This window comes from Eschrichtius robustus, chromosome 1 (genome assembly GCF_028021215.1).
Source record: "Eschrichtius robustus isolate mEscRob2 chromosome 1, mEscRob2.pri, whole genome shotgun sequence".
NCBI lineage: Eukaryota > Metazoa > Chordata > Mammalia > Artiodactyla > Eschrichtiidae > Eschrichtius > Eschrichtius robustus.
Genome location: NC_090824.1, coordinates 153,665,088 through 153,681,396, shown reverse-complemented (window position 1 = coordinate 153,681,396; position 16,309 = coordinate 153,665,088).

The following is a 16,309-nucleotide window of genomic DNA, read 5'->3' as shown; positions in this document are numbered from 1 at the left end:
CAAAAGAAGCAAGATTTTTTGAGAAGAGGGAATGATCAAACGTGTAGACTGAGAACTGAAATGACTCAGGAATTTAGCCACGTGGAAGGCATTGTTGACCTCGATAAGAGCTGTTTCCGTGAAGAGGTAAAGTGTGAGAAACTGATTTGACTGAATTCCAGAAAGAGGAGGACAAGATGAATTGGAGGTAGCAAGTACAGGCAGAGAGATGGAGCAGGACCTGTGGAAAGATGTGGAGTCACAGGAGGGCGAGAAATTAGAGCATTCAAGTACAAACAAGGTGAAATGGGGCGGTAGGAAAGAGGAGGAAACTGCCAGCGCGATGTTCTGGAGTAGGCAGGAAGGGATGGGACGATGCACACCAGAGGTTGGCTTGACGGAGGAGTTTAGACCCATCATTCATAGAAACAAAGGAAAAATAGAGAGACTACAATCAATACAGACACAGAGTAAAATGTATGGAAGTTCTCCTCTGATTGCTCTATTTCTGTCTCATTAATTTAGTAAGTTCATAAGCAGAGATTGAGGATGGTGGAGGAGATGTTAACAGTTTAGGTAAAATGACATGAACCAAGATTGTGAAGAAGGGAAAAAAGGGGAAATTGTAGAAATTGCACTGGCTATTACTCCCTCCTTTTCACAGCTAGGATTCTCCAGTGGGCATCTCCTGGTACTCACCCTGGCTTCATCGGGCCCCTCATCCTAGATCCCAGCATTTACAGCTGGATCTTCTGTCACTTCATCATGATCTCTGCACGCTTTTCCCATTGTTCTCAACATACCTACAGCAAACCATTTCACACCATGGACCACCCCAGGCTTCTTAAAATGCTCCCATTATCTTTGTGACCATGTAACAACTGGGATGTCTTCCCACCACTCTTTTCCATATTCTTCACTAAGTTTTCATCTTCCTCCTCTCCACTCCAAGAGTCTGCCTGTCCTCTCCAACCTCCTTCAAGGAGAAACCCTGTTCATTCCCAGAGTTAGCCACACCCCTATAATCAATGCTCCCAAGCCAGTATCTCCAGCCAGACCTTTCCTGCCTTCTCACACTCCACTTCAAACTACCTGGTAAACATTTTTGATAAACCACTCTGCCAAATTATGCTGTTGCTGGCTCAAACCAAGATATTTTGAGCCATATTTCTCACCTTCTTCCCCAAATCATTTTCTCATCCTGATTTGTCTGCTGTTATTAATAGCATCGTGAGTTCTTCAGATCTGTAGGTTGTAAATTAGAAGTTATTTTGATCTTTCCTCTTCCTCTCATCTTCACATCCCATCAGCTCCCCAATGCGCAGAGCCATTGTCTTCACAGCCTACACTTCTCAAGGAGTCTCACACAGGGTCTTTCAATATAAGAGATCCTTGGTTAATATGTTAAGTAGATACTCATGTAATATTTATATAACCTGATGGTTGCCTGTACTGTGCTGTCATACTTTCTCTTCTTTCACTGCTACCAGTGCATTATCTCCTGCCCAGTTCGCTTTGAATCTACCAGTATTGGCACAGCACATTGGCTGACCTAAAAGAGAGGCCATCCCAATTTGTCACAGATCAGAAGAGGTGCAGGAAATAGAGTGACTAAATTTTATAGAACTTAGTGTCTATTCAGAAAACATCCTTCATGGCTTTGCAAATAGGCAAAAATGTCAAGTCAGCTCTCCTCTGAAGCCATTTGGAGACATTTGCAACAATGAATGCATGATTAAGTTTATTGTTTAGTAAACAGTTTGCAGACATTAGCCAGAAAAGAGTTATGGTGGCAGTTTACAAATAATTGCAATTGAATTAGGCAGACTGCAATGCAAAAGCAGTGCAAATAACTCGCCAATTCCATAAAATGTTTTGCAAACAGATTCTGGGAGAAAATAGAATGAGAAAAGCAGAAAATCCAGAAACGGATGTTTTCTGAGTCTGCTCAGCAGATAGTGAGAGAGGATGCCCTCATATTTTACCACGAGACTGAAGTGCTAGTGAAAGGTGTTTATTTCTGCTTTGCCTCAGAGACAGAACTTGGCACAGACTTCAGAGGAGGAAAAAGGGGCATGACTCAGTGATTTGGCAGTTAACAAATTCAATCGAACAAAAGTGGCAGAATAATTTTAAAAGAGAGTATATGTGTTTGGACTGAGGGGGATTGTGGTGGGGAATCCTGAACTGTGGAAATGAATTAGTCATGGCAAGTACAATCCATCTCCAAGAGACACCTTTGCCCAATTCAAGCAGCCATTATATATCTGGGATATGCTTAACCAAAGATGTTTATTTTATCAAATATGTATAACATATGTATTCATATTTTATTAAATATATATTAAATATTTTATTAAACACATTATATAACATATGTATTTAATTAACTGATATATATTGCACATATGTAGTTATGTATATATAGTATATATATAATACAGCATATGTAAATATAGTATATGAATATGCATATGCATTTAATAATATGCATACATAAAAAATACATGACATTTAATAATATATAACGATAAATAAATATAATATTTAATGATATATATCATGTCAATATCAAGGTATCCTCTCCTATGCCAATGGGGCAAAAAGCATTATATTTGTTAGCCATGTTGTGTCTGCCTCCACCGAGCTGTTTTATTCATTTCTTGCCACTGACTCGTGAATTGAAGATACAAATGCAACTATAAACACATTGGAATGAACCTAGAAATCAAATGAATAAAAACTTACACAATGCTTAAACTATACAGTTACTCCCTGGAACTGCTTAGATAAGTATTCTTCAGCCACTTTAAGTTTGCTTTTATGTTTTTAAAAAAACCACAGAACATTCATAAATAGTGTGAACATGATTTAGTGAGAGATTTTCTGGGTAAGAAGTACCCAGGGGGCTCTCGTGGTTAAAGGTTGGACTTTTGTTTCAAAATGCATCCTGGACATGTGGTTTTCCTCTGCTAACCACACCCTTTATCATATGCTATTGATTTTGTAACTATCCAACAAGATTCTCAGATCCATGCATTTGGGGAAGAATAGATATCTAAAATAAACTCATGAGTCCAATCCTACATACGTAGTGATGGGACAGTTGGTTGACGTAATGACTCCTGTTCCTTCTGAAAGAAGGATCAATCACACATCAATAAGAATTTGAAGCGGTCAGAAGTATGGATTAAGAACATGCATTTCCAACCCTTCTCCACAACATTTTGAAGTGTAACAACAGAAGCATAATTTGTAGATTTAGCACAAACATGTTTTAAGCCTACAGATCTGCATAGTAGCTGAGGCTGGAGAAATGGGGTCAAGTATATCATAACTGGACAATTCTTAGCACTGAAACTAGATGCAAAAATCCACCCATCATTTCCAAAGACAAATTGTATTTATGCAGTGCCTAGCCTCATTTTGCCCATTCAAAAGTTTTACTGTCTGCCAAAATGACTTAGGGTGAGACAGATCATGCCCACAAGTGGAACTCTGGAGTTGAAGCATTTGCAGCATTTTAGTTGCAAAGCAATTCTGTAGCTTAGAATTTGGCATAATAAGAAGCTTCTGAGTTGGAAACTAAATTAAAGAGAACATTAGATGACAAGGGGTCCAGGCGCTGTCTTTCCCTTTTACTCTTTGCTCTTGTGTCCCTGAAAAGAGCCAGCATTTTCTCTTTGCAACAGAGGGGAGAGAAGGATGTCTAGTTTCAGCACTTGTTGATCCCATTAACATGGAAGATTGACAAGAGGCAGACTATTATATCTGACATGAATATGGATATGGAGGGGATTGTCGAAATGGAGACTCTTGCTAATGGAAGAAAGATGACCCCAACCTTTTGACAGATGTCAAGTAGATTGGAGTCCAGTGAAGTTACAACCATTTAATCTGCATCACAAGAGAAGACAAACTGTATGACTGATAACCTCTTTATTTTTTATTGTATAATTTTTTTACTCTACAGTCTAGAAAGAGATAGCATTCTCAGCTTGTTAATGTGGGTCAGTATTATTCATCCAGAATTTCAATGGCACTGAGGCTTTTGTTAGTTGGTAGCCTCTTCTCTGGGTCAAGGAAGAAAAGAAATAAATGAAAAAGAAGTGACTAAAGAAATGATATAAATCAATACAAGAATCAAAACTTTTCAATGAGATTTTGACCTCAGTTACAGGAATGCAATTTCTGACTCTTTCTGAGAGGCATTAGTGACTTACTTAATGCATTATACGAAAGTAAGGTAAGTATGAAAAATGTACTTGAACTCCTTTTGGTTCTAAAATATAATGGAGACAGAAATGGGTTTTTTTTTTCATTTCAAAATAATCTTTTACCCTTTTGAGATGGATGTGTGTATATGTGTATTTCTGAGTAAAAATTGTTTAAACAACCAGTTTGGCCATGGGGTCTTCTGTAAGCACTCACGTGTGGAAAGTATGCATCTTCTCTGTGAGCTTTGGAAGATCTCAACTCCCTCCTTCCCTTCCTTACTTTGGTTTGTTTCAAATTTTCTTGAATTACACCTTATTTATTCTCCTCCCCTTAACCATTCCATTGAACTTGTTTTGAGTGCTTTCGTTAAACCAGGATGCTCTAAGGCTTTACATATATTATCTCATTTAATCCTTACAATAATCCCTTGACATAAGTAATATCATTCACCTCAGTTTACGGATGTGGAAACTGAGGCACAACTGGGTTAAATAAATTGCCCAAAGATAGAGCTGATGAGTTGGGGAGCCTGGCTTCTATCTCCAGACAATCTGATTCTAAGGCCACTACGCTAAAGCTATTTTTATGGATCTTATCTCCTTAACTAGATTTTAAACCTCATAACTTGTTATTTGCAGTTCACACAATGCCTACTCTCTTGACACTGTAGTTGGTCATAGACTATTTATTGAATAAGTGGGTGAATGAACAAATAAATGAATGCATGAACTCTACTTAGAAAGCTGGTGGAAAAAGTGGCCTATAGAAGACTGAGCAGGAGAGTGACTGACAAAAAGGATAAAATGGTATTTAAGGATGATAAGGAAAGCAATAGAGTATGAACTTTTCACTAGGGCTTAACAGTAGACAAAACACTGGCATAACGATGTGGGCCAGCATAGATGTTATGGGAATGAAACATGATGTCTGGATACTTGAATCATTTTAAAGGGAAAATTTGGTGACTGCATATAGAGACATGTAAATGGACATTACTCCGATGAAAAAAATCTAATTTTCTGAATGGAAAATATATGAGCATTTATTTAAAAGGACTAAATCACTCATTATCTTACTGTCTAACAGTAAACAGAATGAACATTTTAAAAATATTATCAACATTAATCATTGCGTGAAGATCAATTTTAAAAATTAGACCAAATAATTTGCCCTCAAAACTCCAGCCCCAAAATACTACACTATATTATCCACTTTGAATTGCCAAATGGCTGATCCATTTGATTGTATGAAAACTGATCACTGATGTAAATACCCCAGTAAATAATCCAGTAAATAACCCAGTAAATAACTGAGTTGACTCAGGTTGAGTCCAATTCCATCATCACAGGCATCAATTATGTGCTAAACTTTGAGGATTCAAAAGTTGGGCACTCCCAAACCCGATCTTCCAAACACTGAGGCATTCCAGTGAAACATCATCTAATTTGACTCTATTGATCAACAACTCTCTCAACTCATTCATTCTACACAGATAAACATTACTTATGCAGCTCTTTATATGTCCCTTCTGCCTAGTTTCTTAAGAAACATCAACATTTTCACATGTTCATTAATGTTGCAAGCATCACCTATATTCTATAATGGTAACTTTCTAAAAAATAGAAATTGATTGAAAAGTTGCATTGCAGATGCCAATTAAGTAGAGCATTTGTTTCTCAGCATAGTAATTTCAAATGCAGCCCACTACAAATTCATATATAATCATCTGGAATTATAAAACCAACACACAGAGAGGAGAGCTCGAGTTATTGCTTTACATCACATTTCCCCTGGAATTACTTCGAGAGATAAGCCTCCCCAGTTTCAGTAAAAAAGAAATGTATTGATATTTGTTCATGTTTATTTTTATATTTATTACATCTCTCCTCTGTGTTTGGGCATGACTTTTAAATAGTTTTTTTTTTTTCCAGAGATGCATCTGGCCATACATATGGCCAATGCACATATGTGCGGTTCTTCTATCAGGATAATTTATGAGATAATTGCTGTTGTATGAGTCAATCAGCTGGACAAATACTGTCATCAGGGAAGTATTTATTCAGCAGATATTTGCCATAGCTTCAGTGTGTTTTCCCACCTGTCTCCACCAGCAGATTTTATCTTGTAGAATTTCAGGAGACATTTCTACAACTTAAATTAGACTGTTTCTATAGTGTGAAAAGATACAACCTGAGTTGTGTTTTAGGTGTCAAGTTATTCCCAAATTTTATTAAATACCTAACATACACTCAAAACAGCCATTAGATATTAGGGGTCTGCTGTAGGAAAAGATTTTCCCCAGAAACTTAGACATTAAATTTGTAATTGACACTCACTTGTGGTTCTAGTGTTTGTAAACAGAAGACAAAGTCTATCAAAGATTACTTGAAAGTATTTTTTGATTATTCAGAGAATCAAAAAGGAATTGTGAAAAGCTGAAAATTGCACAATTTCCTGGTTGACTCAGAGCACCCAGGTTTGGACCTTGGTCTTTGGAGATCCAAGACCTAGTTGATCATATAACTTCTTTAAATCCCCAAAACTTCCATTGCAAAATGAAACTTTATCATGAAAAGCTGCTATGATAATGAGATAATGGATATGAAATGCTTTAGAATTTATTCTGAAGTGACAATAGTTATTAGTATTATACTTTCTTAATAATAGTCTAATATAAAGAGATAAATTATGGGACTTCCCTGGTGGTCCAGTGGTTAAGACTCCACACTCCCACTGCAGGGGTTGCAGGTCCGATCTCTGGTTGGGGAATTAAGATCCCACAAGCCACATGGTGCAGCCAAAAATAAATACATAAAAAATAAAAATAAAAATAAAATACTTAGGCTAAAGCAGCAATTAATTTAAAAAACGTAAAGAGATAAATTGTAACTAACCTTAAACTGTCATCATCTTTCCAAAATTCATAACCCAAATCATTTATGCATGATAAGGACAATTGCAAAAATTCTTATAGATGGGTTGTATCCTGGAACCTCCTATATTTAAAGTAGAATCACATCCTTTATTCTCAATATACCAACATCTTGCTGATCCATTACTAAGGAATGATGCATATGTGCTGGAGACAATATAACAGGGTCTGGTTTTGTCTTCTTTCCAAGGTCTGAGGTTAAGAGAATGGTTGATGAGGAAGGAACAGAGTGAAACTTACTAGCCCACCTAACACTAAACCATAGCCTCTCTAGCTAGCACCCTACTTTCCACCGAACATGTCTGTTTCTGAGGAACATTCCAACTGCAGCAACTTGAAGCAACTTCCCCAAAGTTAAATGTCTGTGGTGCTTACCTGTGGGCAGGTAGATGCAGCTCCCAGGGCCCCTAAGGATAGGCTGCCTCGGATAACCCAGAAATGTCTGAATTTTTGATGTAGCAGACACTTCCCTGGGAAAGCAAAACTCACTCCAGAGTCCCCACATACAAACTATAGTCACCATTTAAACCATCATCACAGTATTTGAGGTTAGTAAAACATATTGCTTGAGCTATAAAACATTCTAAACTAGCATTCCAAATGTCTCGCCTCAAGCAAGCACTTAAATTAAAGTTTCAGACAGCTGGCACTGGAATCAAAATAACAGTTTTACACAAAGGGATTGGCTAAACATGATTATTGTTTTGATAATTTATTGTCAACAGGCATTATTGTGCCCTGATCCCGATGCTTGGCTTCCTTTCTTCTCTATTATCAACAGGTGACAACGAGAGTTAGTTCTTGTTATAGAGAAGGAACATTCAGTGTCCTGGTCCTAAGTAGATCACACACACACACACACACATGCACACACACAGGAAGCACTGTATGTTGTGATTAATTTCCATAATCCAATCATTTTTACTGTCTCCTTCCTATGAATTGCTTTGTTTGTAAAGGGGAAAAATCTAAGGGCACTCTTCTTAGCACCCTTATTACAAGAGAAAAAAGAAAAAGAAAAGAAAAGAGAAAAGGTTGGCTTCTTAACTACAATCTATATTCCCTTGGAATATCTACGGAATATCTAATTTCCCATGCCTCCCTTTGTGAAGTAGATAAAAGCAGCGAATGCCACAGACTTTCTTTTGTACTTTGAAGCATGTACACAACACTGGCAGCCTTGTGTCCATTTAGGCGGATGGGTGCTGGTTCATCCAAGAGACAGACAGTACTGACAACAGCTATTTGCCCTTTAGCCAATTCGAAAACACAATATTTTGCAGCCTTATTAACATATTTTCAAGTATAAGAGATTTTCTGTTCATTCCAGCTTGACTATTTTGAGTGATTTTATTTCTACCACAGGGAAATATGTGTGACTGACATTGTCATTTTATTTTACTCAAACTGGACCCATTCACAGATTCCCTAACAGGATTAGAAACATAATATTATATTTTTATCATTAAAATCAAGCCCAACAAATTGTCCAGGCAAATTTGGCGCTCAGTCTTTGTGAACTGTTGGAAACAGCATGGTCATGTGCTTTACTATTTTAATGAGAAAGCAGACATTACTTGTCTTTGGGGAGTGAGATGGTTCTATAATGCAACAGGTTTTGTTGGTTTGTGTCTTTCTGTACACAAAACGCTAAAGAAATTGGAGAGTCAGAAACAGTATGCTTGGATCAGTCAAGAGGGAATGAAAAGGACACTTCTGAGTACATTTGCATTTTTTTATTCTGAACATGACTTTTCCATTGACTTTAATTAAGGTTTCATTAACCCTGAGTTTGGAAAGCTTTTAATTGAGAGAGAATTTGCTTACTGTGCTTTTTTTTTTTTTTTTTTTCCGGCTGCAAAAATAATCACTGTAACAAATGTCTCTTCCAACTTGATAGTAAAATTCAACTTTGTTCTACCTTTGCAGAAATTGGTTATAGATCCACTCTTAAGAAATGAGCCATGCCACATTGATGATTTTTATCTCATCATAAAGTGGCACAAATTTGGCTCCAGTACAATTCATAAGTATATTGCTTGCTGACAAATTAATCCAATTAGCAAAGGTGAAGGTTTATAATTGGGGTTAACTAGAATATAACTGGTCATTGCTAATCAAATCCCCCCCTCACCTCCCCTAGAGTGTGGTCCCCAAAGTTATTCGAATAGTCTCATTTAGTCTTCTAATCAAACCAGAAGTCGGACTTCAAAAATCCCTTTTCAAGAAAATAGGATAGAGCCACCTTTCCAAAGCCATGACAACAATGGAAGTTAGTGGCATGGTATTTTCCTGCTGTTTGGGAGAGTGAATATCCACCCCCCCACTCTCTCCCCACTCCCCTACTACTGAGAGTATTTTTATATAGTTCAAGTCCCTATTGGTCTGCAGTTTGCAGTGCGGTTTAAAAAGTAATACATCTTTTCTTAGATGTACCCCAGTTTCTGCTTTTTAATAGACATGATAATGAGCTTCTGGGTCTTCATTTCCCAGTGTGCAGAGAGCTCGAATAAATCTTCGATTGTTCACAACCCAGGAGAAGGTTCCAGAGCACTGGGATCCATTGAGGTCTCTCTAAACAACTATTGTTTTAAGCGTATTTTTTTCTTTTTTCTTTTTTTTTTTTTGATCTTGGACTTTTCTGGTGCCATTGAATTTTTTTCCCAATATATTCTTTAACATCTGCTTATAACGAGCTGAGACAGAGTGAAATTCGTTTTGCAGTGAATCTGAATGAATGAAAGTTCCCAACTGTTTTGGAGCGGCATAATATGCTATCTGTAATACTGGCTGTAGAAAAGATTTCCTGGTAGGTAAAAGGAAAAGAAAACTTTATTCGAGATTTTCACAAAATATGTCTGCTTGGGCAGTCTGGGTTTTGTTTCCTAGATTTCAAAATTTTGGAAGATGTTTTACTTTTGTGCAAGACCAAAGGATGCCAATGTGAAAATATGTTTGACCACACTGGGGACTATTTGTTGTTTTTGAAAACTGACTTATTTACATCTAGCATGATATAATTCCTTATTAACAAAGTGCTTTCCAAAAAAAAGCTAATTCAAAGGACTATCTAAAAACCTTAGAGAGATGCAATTATACATGTCTCTCAATTTTTCAGAAAATTAAAACATCCTCTGGGCAATTCCTGTTTTCAGTTTTTTTGACAAGTCTGAAAATAGAAATCGTGAGAATGCAAAGACCTAGCGTTGCCAGGTTTTTTCAATAAATTTAATGGAAAAATATATACTTCCTCTCTCCCTTTTTTTTATTGGGGGAGGTGGCACAATGGCATCAGGTATATATTTTTATGCGACCTCAGATTACGCTTAAAGAAATTTATATGACATTGACTAGAATTTTTGATTATAGTAGCTGAGGTGATTGATGATGCTTCTACTAATTCTAAAACAATCCAATGGACATTATCTTCATGTTACTAAAGATATAACCCCATCTATTTCCCTAGCCAGCTCGATCTGGTGGAGGTAGAAAAATAGTTTAGTTTAATTTTTTTATTTGTGTCCTTATAAAAATAAGAAGGAAAAAATGGTGACTTGAGCCCATCCCCAAAGCTTTAACCAACTGACTATGATTGAATACTTTTTCTTATTACTGCTCACTGGGATCTTCTTATGAAATGCACATTTCATTTTTATCCAGGACCTGGGGATATGGGGCAACAGAAGAATATTATTTGAAATTCGGCACACCACAGTCTATAGAAAGCTGCACAGCACGATTGTGGAAGAGTTATAATTTTAATTCTTTTTACAATGACAAGGTTATTCTGAAGTTAAATTATTATTCTCTGTTAAACAGCACTGTGGCAGTTTTAATAGGACAAGGTGGCTTATTCTAATTGGTAGGATCTGTAGATTCCTATGCTGAACTTTAAATCTAAGCATTTCCAAGTTAATAGGGTGATTGGAGAGGAGGGATAAATTTGCAATCTGTTTGGGCTGAAATGGATACTTGGTGCCGCGAATCCTCAGGCAGCAAGCCATCATTACCATTATTACTGTCTCCGTGATAGCCAGGTAGAAGCACCTGCTCTTTCTCTGGCTTCTCCAGGTAACCCCTAACAATCAATTCATTCCTAAAAAACAGTAACGACCAAAGATGTGGGTTTTTATAATATCAAAGGAGGATGCCTTTGACATCAGTCACTGGAAACGCTGTGCTTGCAGAATCCCAAAGTTTTAAGAGCACGGATGCTTAGCTGAAATGAGACAAATCAGTTGTGTAACATCCTGATACACAACAGAATCTGCTACAACTCTGTTTTTTGGTATGAGCTTCAACCGTGATAGTCTCTGTTTATAGAATCTGTGTCAACAGTAGGGTTTGATTATATGACTCATTCGAAGATTCCGGGCTTGCGATTTTGTTAGCAATATTTTTCTGGTTTTGCATAAAAAGAAAGAAGAAAACAGAGGAAGTTGTTTTTCCACAGATGATATAATAGGGGTATTAAAAATATATAAATAAGTAAGCATCAAGAATACATATATTCAGGATTGAAAAAAAGCACAAAAATTCAGAACCATAGTAGAATCAAAAGTACAAACTTACTTTGTGTACACTACTTAGCAGCTTATATTTCCAGTATGTAATATGTCTTTTTCCTGAAGGAAATTCATGATGAAACAGATCGAACAACTTGGCAAATCTTTCAAAGTGGAAAACTGGGAATTTTGTTCATGTTTCTCACAACAGCAACAGAGCAACAGAGATTTTTTTCACAATCGCTTTATACTGTCAGACCAAAGATAAATAAATACATTTAGATAAAGCCAAATTAATCAAATTAGAGCTCTCACCAAGGAGGATTGGGACATGCTCTCTGTTCTTTTTTTATAATTCATCTATAGGAAAGGGTCTGATATTTGAATTAGTGGCCAACATTTAACAATTGAGAGAGTTCAAAGAAAAAATATAGATTTTTAAGTTGTTCTTGAAAATTCAAATCTGGCAACACAGGACCTTCATTTCTACCTGTAAACAAAAGGCTTGGTTTGAGCGGCTGCCTAGTTAAACCAAGCATACTCTCTCTCACCATTTTCTACAATCCCCACCCAGCCCACTCACCCAGTTAAGTTACCAGAGTGATCACCTTGACCTTCCAGTTGACAGCCAATCTGTGGCTCAACACAGGAACAGCCAAACCCTCTGACTCTCTCACCTCTCTAGTCTTTGCCGCATCCTTCTCTCTCGGCCACATCAACCACTCCACCATCTCCCATCTTTATTTGCTGCTTTCTACCTCTAGAGTTTTCCCAGGCCATCCCCTACTCAGGAAAGCTCACCTTGCTCCAATGCAGTCTTTTCCTTTCCTGAGACAAAAACTCCCTTCCATGTAGCACTTCCCATCACTCTCAGCTCTGTCCTGGCCCTGATTCTATTTCACATCCCCTTCACGTTTTGATACATGATCCATTCAACAAAAGCCTATGGTATCAAAAATCGAATTAATATTGACAAGTAAACGTATTTTCAATTACATAGTTCTTCTCATCAATTTCTTACAATGACATTGCAGGAGACATGCTACAGGCACTCATCACTCCCCTTTGAGCTAGAATTTGGCCCCTGCCATCAGATATATATACTAATTGGTTATGTTCCCCTTTCAGCGTTTCTACATTTCAGTCTTATTTCTATACCTAGTCTCGCTACATAAGACAATTTCTGAAGTCAAGGACAAAGATCTTCCAGTTCTGGCACCCTTTAAGAACAAGGGATACAATACTATGAGCCAAGCACTAGAACCCCTATCTCTTGCCTCAGAGTTCTCATCACATTTTGCACCACTTGCAATGCACTTATCACATTTTATTTCATCTTAAATGGTAATAGTGTATACTCTCTTCAAGGGCAGGCATTGTACCTTATTTAACTTTGTATTCTCCTTAAAGGTACACCTTTAAGGAAAATACACCTTTCTATGTGTTTGAATTAATAAAAGTAAGCAGTCTTCAAAGAATATTGACAAATTCAATGGACATGAGAATATAAATTTCTGGTGCTTGAGATTAACACTTAAAATCACCAATAATTCATCCAAGACTCACACTCACAGCCTGAAATGTCTGCAGATTCCCCAGGACAAGGAATCATAGAAAGGAGGAACCTTCATAGCCATGAGCAAATGGGCAGGCAGCTTATTCACAGGACAATACTCCTATTTCCTTCAAGATCATACCCCCTATCACCACATCCCTTTATTGCTGGAAATATTAAATTGTAATATGAAGGCAGAAAAATGGAGACTAGTGCTTTACACCATTAGTCCTTCCTTTGATTTTAGACCTTAAATCTTCCCGATCAAATAGACACATCTGAAAGAGTTATTTTCTGATGGTACTAGAATGGGAATCAGTTTGTCACTGTATCTGGCCTAGAATAGTCCTTCAAGGAGAGGGGACACAAGATGGTTACATTTTGATTTATGAGTTGGGAATGTGAATAAAGTGAGAAGAGTTCTGGAAGGGAGAATCTTGATGGGATAACTGTTATATTAGGGCCAGAAAGGTATGGAGGGGTAATGTCTATTTTTATAAAGGGCTTTTATGTGATCTTGAGCATATTTGCATGTGATTGCTCCCCGAAATTGTGCCAAAGCTACTTGATTCAAGGTGTGTTGGGGTACCTCAAACACTCCCCATAATATTTTTTGTATTTTTTCCTAGAATAAAAGAAAAATAATTGCAAAATCCTACGTCAATTTTTTTTTCCTAGTTGTATGTTTCATGTATGACTTGAAAATAAGAATGTAAATGAAAAGAACCTCACTGGTCACTTATGCAAAATTCTTGGTGGGGACGGCAAATCTTCAAGGATGGATAAATTATTCATCCAGAGGGAAAAGAAAGACAGAGAGGAAGAATGATTGGGAGGGAGGGGGGAAGGGAAGACAGAAGATGAAAAGTTTAAGATGTTGCTTTCAGCTTTCCCTGTTTCTAATTGTTAACACCAAATTCCACCCATTCCAAAGCATGCACTTTTCTCTCAGGCTCTCCTTCTACTATACCATTCTGTTTCTTGATGTCTCTATACCCAATACACATGTATAACCCAGACACACACACACACACAGACACACACACTACAGAATTTAGTTTCCTTATTCTGTTTATTTCCAACAGCAGAAACATGAAGCAGTGACAAGATGGTCAGAATTTATATCAGACTACGAACTCTTGTGTGAATAGCCTCAAAATCAGGTGGACCCAGTTGTTTACTGGAAGACACTGGTGTTTATGTCTATGACCTTAGTATCCACCTTCAAGATTTCACATTTTGTATTTCAAAACAGGCTCCATTCGAATTTTTGGGGGGGAAAAAAGGACAATCTCAAAAAACACTGCCACTTATTTGGGGGACCTTGAACATGTTTCTTAGACATCATTTTTCCCATTTTATTGACAAAGAAAAATGAGACTGCCTGACAGGATTATTGCAAAGGTTGCTAAAACGTGAAATCACCAAATAGGGTGACAGACACATAGTGGAGACAATAAATGGCTGTTTCCTCCCTCTTCTCCAGCATTCCTTTACTTGGATATATATGTGTTCCAAGAGTCCCTTGCAGAAATAATAATAAACTTTGTATCTTTAACCAAGTCAATATGAATTTTCACTTTTGTTACATCAGGCATTTGAAAGTCTTGTAAAAGCAGAAGCACAATGAGAAAGATGCATAGATTATCACAGCAACCTTCTTGAAGAGGGCTTCTGGACAACAGAAGGAGAAGGTTCCATGGTTAGGCAGCTCTATCATTCAGAAGAAAAAGGACAAAGGAAGTCTCCAGAAATCTTTCTTGGGTAGAGACACTCTCTTCATAGTGTCAATATTTCTTGGATTCTTCCACCTAGATTCTTAAAAGAACACAGAAGAAATGAAAAACCATATAAGTATTCTTTTCCAAATACATTTCAATGTCCCTGTCAATATTCACTTGGGATCCACCATTGATTCGGAGATTGTCAGAGGACATGTGGTCCAGATTAATAGCCTAAATTAATTAATTAGCTTCATTGTCTCATTGCCTTCACTTCTCTTCCTCTGTCTTCCTTTCCCTCATCCCTCCCAATTGCTTTTCCTCTGTGTCTTTCCTTTCCCTTCTGGAGGAATAATTTATCCATCCTTTAAGATTTGTCATTCCCCTAAGAATTTTGCATATATGAGCTGTGAGAGGTTCTGCTAATTTACATTCCTATTTTGAAGTCATACATGAAATATACAGCTAGAGAAAAAAATTGATATGGGATTTTACAATTATGTTCCTTTTATTCTGGGGAAAAATGTAAAAAAATGATGGGGAGCGTTTGAGATAACAATGAGAAACCCCTATGCACCCTGAATCAATTAGCCTTGGCGCAATTTTTGGAGCGATCTCACGGGTCGGTCAAGGAATTTACTGTTCCAAGTGGGAGAAGACTCACCACACACTAAGAGGGGGGGCAGAGTCTGTGGGTCAACATTTATGTTTTCTCCAGGATCACCATTTTGAGTTTTCCTCAGATCTATTGATATTTCTACTGCAGTGAGACAGACAAGAAATAATTTACCAGCTGTACCCATGAATTAATTACAGAGACTGAGTCCTCTGAAGTTCCAGAAAGGCATTAGCTTTGTTTATGTTTCAAGTAAGCCATCCTATGTAGGTAAAGATCCTCTTTACCAGGCTCTAAGTTTTAGTAAAAAGTAACTACATCAGTCTTGCAGTTTTAAAATGGAGAATAAAATAATGAGGATGGAGAGGTGATTTAATACACGGAAATTGAAAAATATAGCTAAAAGCCTTTCTTTCCTCCTTTTTCCCTGCATCCTTTCTCCGTCAACTACTTATGTCTCCTCCTCCTGCTCCTGATGGGAAGGCCGCTGAGCAGAAGACAATCACCATGAAAGCAGCTAATCATGGGGGTTTTGCCAGTTAATCAGTATCTCTGTGGCTGACCATTGTTTACAGACGGAAGGGGCCCCAAGATTCTTGATCTCAGATACTGGAGGGCTGCAAGTCAGGGCCTTCAGCTCTCCAGCAAGCTGCTGCAGCCTCGATTTAATTAACTGCCTCTCCCTGCCCTGGTGTGACTTGCATGGCCAGGAAGGTGTTTCCCAAGGAAATCAGAATGGGGAGCAGAGCGGGAAAGAAGGAAAAAAAAAGGTGAGTTCAGGAG